Below are 7,106 nucleotides of genomic sequence, written 5' to 3'. Positions count from 1 at the left end.
TTTTAATATTGAACTTTCTGCATTGTTAAGGAGAAGGGAACTTGCACCTCCAAATTGTAATTGGAAGACAGGGGAGGGGATACTGCCCCATTGGTGGCATGCTCCTTCCTTCTTGCAACCCCTTGTACTGGATTCAAACTGCAAATGTTGAAGGAAAAAGGATTGGGGGGGGGACACAGTGATGTTGACAGGTCTAGCTACTCTTTCACCCCCCTAAAATTGTGGGGCCAAGTGTAACTATAATAACTTGCAGTACAGTGCTTTCTCTGCCACTTTGTGAAACCCACCTATCACCACCAATGCCTCTCACGAGGGGAGGCTCTAAAGAGAGCCAGCAGGCTGGAAGAGCACTGGTAGCAGACTCCTAAAGGAGTAGTGCTTCTAGGATATGCAGAGAGAATACAGTAGTCCCTTGGGATATGTGAGGGTTGCGTTCCACACAACTCTCACATACCTTGAATTTCGGGTAAGTTCAGGAGCTTGGGCGGTGGGTTGGGGCCGAGGGGTTAAGCCTGGGGTAGGTTAGGGCTGTGGCGGGTGGGAGGGAAGAGCTGAGCTGGGCCGTGTGGGGGTTGGAGCTGGATCCGTGGGGATGGTGGGCAGGGGGCTGGAGTCTCAGGCCATGCAGTGCTCCACTGCGCCAGGGGCTGCGAGCCCCATGCGTGGGTTGGGGCTGAGCTGAGGCCATGAGGGGTGGGACTGATTGGGGGGGCAAGGAGATTTTAGCACCCCTAGCTGCCTGCAGTAGCAGGCAGCTAGGGAGGCTAAAGCCCTTCTCCTTAGCTTCCAGAGTGGCGCTGCCTCTAGGAAGGGGGTTTTAGCCCACCTGGCTGCCTGCAGGGGCAGGCAGCTAGATGAGCTAAAAGCCTTCCCCCTACCTTCCCAGAGCGGTACCTAGCACTGCTCTGGGAAAGCAGGGAGAAGGAGCTCTTAGCCTGCTAGGCAGGCTGAGAGCCATGCATCTTCAAGTTGTGTGAAACTTGTGTTAAAGTGAGTTTCGCACAACCTGAAGATGCGTGAAGTGAGGGTTTACTGTACAAGCACCAAGGCCAAATTTGCAAACACATCTGTCATTTTCTTGGGACAGTTCTGAGGAGCCAGAGCTCTAGGAGCAGCCCAGGAAATGAAGTGGAGTTTGTGTGCAACTTCTGGGGAAACTTGAGGTGATCTAAATGTAAGTATCAAAACTAAAGCTTCAAAAGGTCCTGGCTCAGTAAGGTTATTGTGCAGGCAGTAGAATGACACTGTTCAGAGGGATGGTCCTAAGTGGCTGGCTGGGGATTGAGTTGCCTGGCAGTTATGAATGGTCAGTTTTATTAAGGGGAGTCAGTTAAATTGGTTGTAGAAAAAACAGAACACAGTGAGGAGATATAGGCTACAGGTACACTACAGCGCTCTGTTGACAGAAATCACTGTCAGAAGAGATTCCCACCAAAGCTTCTATTGGCACAGTACAGCCACACACAAAAGCCAATTGGAAGAGCCTGGGCCCTGTCGACAGAGCAGCCGGACTGCCCGGCCAGTCTCTTGACAAAACAGGCACCCGGAAGGACAGCAGACAGGGCTGCCAATTGTTGTGAATGCTCTGTCTGTCGAGAGAGGCCCCCCAGAGCATCCACAGCTTCTTTATCGACAGAATCTGTCAAAGAGTAGTGTTATGTCTCATGACTGAAAGGCAGAATGCTGCCAGTGAAAGTGCTGGGTTTTGTTGACAGATTGTCAACAAAACGCATTTTGTGTGTCCATGTTCCACCAGTTTTGTCAACAAAACCCTGGTTTTGTTGGCAAACTCTCCAGTGTAACCATAGCCAGAGTGAATGTGGGGAGACTGAATTAATAGAGATGGGGAAACCCTTGGGGAGACAGTGGATTATGAAAAGGGATTACCAACAGGCTGGGGTGACACTGGATAGCCTAGACCTCCACAACTTGCAGGAGAGAAACGGGAGCCACCCAGCTGCTCCCCAGTATGCAGAATATGCTATCTGGTGACATGGAGATGGGTCCATTTTTCTTCCCTGAAGATGCTGGAAATTGGAGGGAGGCATGTTATTAGCCCTCCCCACCCTTCCGAAAAGGCAACTACTTATAAGTAAGAGTGTGTTAGGAAAGAGAAACCCTTTGGGGAACAAGGTAACTATGTTAAGGCTGCTTTGCTGAAGCCAAACTCTTTGGGACATTGAAAACAGAGAGGTTTATATAGAAGTTGCAAAATAAAAATTAAAAAAAAAATCCCTCTCCAGATATGAGCAGCACACTCCATTCCAGCAATTCCCAGAGCTCTTCCTTTCTGTTACACAAGGAAATTTGCTTTAGATACTGGCACCCTAGCATTGCCAATTCTCATAAGATTATTGGGAGACGTGATTGAATGGATTTTTGGTTAGAAGGAATTTGGGGGTTTTAAAGCCTTTTACCATTTCAAAACTGTGAGGCTTCTCTTCCAAACTTTTGCCCTTATTCAGCAGGGCCACCATGCTGAACATGCCATAATGTGTCACAGACAGGACAGAGTGGGAGCTGAGGGGACAGAGGAATGTGTAGTGGGGGACAGTGGCTGATGGTTAAGCATGGGATTGGGGTCAGAGATTTTGAATGTGAGCATTAGGCAACTGAAAGGAAGAGAAAGGAAGATCTGAAGGGGTGAATATAGGGAGCAGATGAGGGAGGGGTGACTAGCGGGGCTCAGAGAAGAGACTGGAAAAGAAAGGAATGATGTCTCCCATATCCCAGGCATTAAATAACGATAAGTAGAAACTATGGCCCAACTGGGAAGATGGAGGCCTGCATTTTTGTATGTTTATTTTGAATCTCTTCTAACCACATACCAGAGGAGACAGATGAATTCCCCCTAAAGTTTAACAATCAGAAAAAAAGCCCAAACAGTAGTAGTATTAGGTATTATTCCTATTTCATTTCAAAACAAACCTGCTTGTTATTTGGGTAGATTACAGATTCACTCAGAGGCTCCATACAAGACCAGGCTCCCATTGTGCTACGCACTATACAAACAGAATTCCTGCCCCAAAGATCTTACATGACAAGACCAGACAAAACACGAAGAGCAAATGGAAGCACACAGAGACATTTAAGTGCCAAAATGCAAATACGACTCAAGGTCACAACCTAAGCAGGGACTAGAACCCAGTTCTCCTAACTCAGGGGTTGGCAACCGAAATAGCTAGAAGAGACCTTTTTTTGAATTGAGTAAACACTAAAACAAGAAGTTCTGTGGCACCTTATGGACTAAAAGATATTTTGAAGCATAAGCTTTCATGGGTAAAGACCCGCTTTGTCAGATGCCACAGGACTTCTTGTTGTTTTCGTGGATACCGACTAACATGACTACCCCTCTGATACTTGTCACCATCCAAGTAAAAACTAAACAATTCAAGAGTCTCAATACATGTGAATACAAGAGGGTCCTTAATAAAGTCAAACCATACTTTTCATACCACTATTTTAAGAACACATACAATAATTGGTAATGTGATTTGTAATTGTAATTTGTAATGTTTAATTTGTAACATGTTTAATGCAGAACATTCACAAACTTTTTACAAATTCTATTGCCTCACACTTTACGTGTGTGGGTGTGGGTGTGTGTATCACTATCTTCCTGACTTTCACTCCCAAACCCACTTTAGTTATGTCAATTTCATTTCAAATTTAATTTCAGGTTTCTTTCATAAAATGTGTTTTGCCCTTCACAGCAGGAGTGCCGTAAGCTTCCTCTTCCTTTTCAAAATCAAGATTTTATTAGCAACACAATTAAAACACAGCTATAGTATCATATCCCACAATGCACTGCACATATAAAAAGGTATTCACTATTTATCAAAAATAATTAGTAGGTTTTTTTTTGGTTTTTTGGTTTTTTAAACTTTGCAATTATAGCCTTGGGAGCCACAAAGGAGTCCTTAAAAAGCCACATGCAGCTCCTGAGCCACAGGTTGCAGACCTGTTTCCTAACTTCTAAGACAGCACTCCACCATATAGGCAATGACTGAGGGTTGGGATGGGAGTCAGTCATGATATTTTAAAATGTTTTGAAAATTTAGTGTTGGCCATATTGCAGTAGTGAGGCTGGGAAACAGCAAGAGTGAGCTGGCTTGCAATTGTGTCTCTTAAGTGTGTGACTCTGAAAATCCTTTTTTCAGCAAGAGTTATCACTCGTAGGAGTAGTCCTCTTGAATCCTTGCCCAAGGACTTGTAAAATGATGTCTCCAGTTTGAGATTCTTTTGAGTAGGTCCTGTGTCTCCTCCATGATCTATATCTATACAACTAGTCACCTCCCAATAAACAACAGAAATACAGTATCTGTTACAAAATCATTACCAGTCATGTCACATTATTTCATTAATTAAATTACTCTTTTCATAACACTGATAAAGTGACTCTCAAGCTTGGCTACGTCTACACGTGCCCCAAACTTCAAAATGGCCATGCAAATGGCCATTTCGAAGTTTACTAATGAAGCGCTGAAATGCATATTCAGCGCTTCATTAGCATGCGGGCGGCAGCGGCGCTTTGAAATTGACGCGCTTTGCCGCCGCGCGGCGCGTCCAAACGGGGCTCCTTTTCGAAAGGGCCCCACCTACTTCGAAGTCCCCTTATTCCCACGGGAATAAGGGGACTTCGAAGAAGGTGGCGTCCTTTCAAAAAGGAGCCCCGTCTGGATGCGCCGCGCGGCGGCAAGGCGCATCAATTTTGAAGCGCCGCTGCCGCCCGCATGCTAATGAAGCGCTGAATATGCATTTCAGCGCTTCATTAGTAAACTTCGAAATGGCCATTTGCATGGCCATTTTGAAGTTTGGGGCACGTGTAGACATGGCCAAGGTGAAGAAAACACATAGCATACTAAATTATGGTAAAGCTTTCAGAGAACAAGAAACTACCAAAAAATTGGAAGTGTGAGAGCTTATGAAGTTCTGGTGACACCTACTGAAAAATACTGAAATACATCTAAAAGCTAATTCAACTGGTATTGTGACAGAGAGATAGCCATGTTAGTCTGTATTCTATCAAAACAAAAAAGCAGTCCAGTAGCACTTTAAAGACTAACAGAATAATTTATTAGGTGATGAGCTTTCGTGGGACAGACCCACTTCTTCAGATCATAGCCATATCAGAACAGACTCAATATATAAAGCACAGACCTTCTGGTATGGCTATGATCTGAAGAAGTGGATTTGTCCCACAAAAGGTCATCATCTAATAAATTATTTAAAGTGCGACTGGACCACTTTTTTGTTTTCAATTGGTATTAATAATTCTCAGGTGCATATACACAGTAGCAGATACAAAAACATTTATTCAAAATTAAGAATTGTGTCTTAATCTCTTCTTTTGCAAAATTATAAATTCTTCCACTTTCCTTAGGGGCATGCTATGTACATTCCCATATAAATCATGGCCGTGTCTACACTAGCCCCAAACTTTGAAATGGCCATGCAAATGGCCATTTCAAAGTTTACTAATCAAGTAAAACTGCTCATAGGAATAAGGGGACTTTGAAGTAGGCAGGGTCCTTTCGAAAAGGTACCCCGTCAGGAAGAGCCGCGCGGCGGCAAGGCGCGTCAATTTCGAAGTGCTGCAGCCGCCCGCATGCTAATGAAGCGCTGAATATGTATGTCAGCGCTTCATTAGTAAACTTCGAAATGGCCATTTGCATGGCCATTTCGAAGTTTAGGGCTAGTGTAGACACGGCCCATGTTTGAAGATATTTAGCACTGGGTCAGGAGATAATTGATTAGCCTAAAGGCAGGATTACAAGTGCTACAGCAGCTGTGCAGGGCAAGACCTGCAGAGGGAAACCATGTCCTATTTTGGCCAGGACTGTCCTAACCTTTTTTTTTTTTTTTTTTTGGCCAAAAGCAGGCTATTGTCCCATTTGCCCTTGTCCCCGATCATCAGTTGACAAAAGCAAACTCATCAAGTTCAATTTTGCCAAACAGGTGGGTCAGACCCCTAACACAACAAAGGCACATACATGTGATTGGGAGTGAAATGGCAACACCAGATCTGTGCTCCAGGGAGGGCTAAAAATATCACCTCCAATCAGCCAGCCCACCCCCAGGCACCCAAGTGGGTTCTTGAAAGCCCTGTGCATGGGCAGGGAGATGTGGATAACTAGCCAGTCAGGTTGCCAAATTTCTGATTGCAGAAAACCAAACGCCCTTGTCCCGCTCCTTTCCTTGCCTCTTCTCTTTGTGCTCACTCCACCTTTCCCTCCATTGCTTGCTCTCCCCTGCTGTGGAGGAGGGGCTGGAGGACCAGCCCTACACACAGGTGTTTGGACCAGGGATGTGTGCAGTGGCCACGAGGACCCCAGCTCCAGAGTACTGTGTAGACAGAGAAATGAGGATGGAAGCGTGGTTCGGGCTCAGGCACCAATGGGGGCGGGAAGGGGCTTCAATGAGCCCCACGCGGGCAGGAGACAAGGAGGCGTCAGGCCCCTGGGGTAAAATATCTGACCACCCTGTGCTTCAGGAACATTTTTCTAGCGGTGATGTACAGCCGGGGCGCAGCCTCCATCAGAGCTGCCAACCGCCCAGCTTCGCTCCCCCTGACTCTTGCGAATGGTGGGGCCCATGTGCCATACGCTGCCCACCCTACACCCTTGCTCTGGGCAAGCCCTGCCTCCCGCCGGCGTGCGCGCCTTGGGGCACAACGCAGCCCAGGGCAGGGCCTCCGCAGGAGCGGGAGGGAAAGAGGCGCGCCAGGCGGACACCATAGGGCAAACGGCCGTGCGAGTGACGTCACGGTGACCGTTGGATGGCCAACTGGCACACGCGGCAAGTAAGCCCCAAGCTGACAATCAGGCACGCGCTGAGCCAGCCGCGTTCCTAAACCGGGCCCGCCCAGAGCCCCACGTGACTGTCACCGGGACTGTGGCGGGGCCCGCCCCGCTCGCTGCGAGCCAATCAAGCCCAGAAGCAACGAGCCGCGAGCCCAGAGCGTCACATCCCAGAGAGCGGGTCTATCGCCCAGCCTGTGAGCGGCGGGAGGGGAGAACGCACAACACGTGACCTCACGCCGCGGGCCTGGCCCAATGGAGGGTTTAACGTCCGTAGAAACGTACTGCTCATGCGCTGCGGAAAGA

Source organism: Carettochelys insculpta, chromosome 3 (genome assembly GCF_033958435.1).
Source record: "Carettochelys insculpta isolate YL-2023 chromosome 3, ASM3395843v1, whole genome shotgun sequence".
In the NCBI taxonomy this organism is placed as follows: Eukaryota; Metazoa; Chordata; order Testudines; family Carettochelyidae; genus Carettochelys; species Carettochelys insculpta.
The sequence above is the reverse complement of the archived record's forward strand: the minus strand, read 5'-3'. Positions refer to the sequence as shown.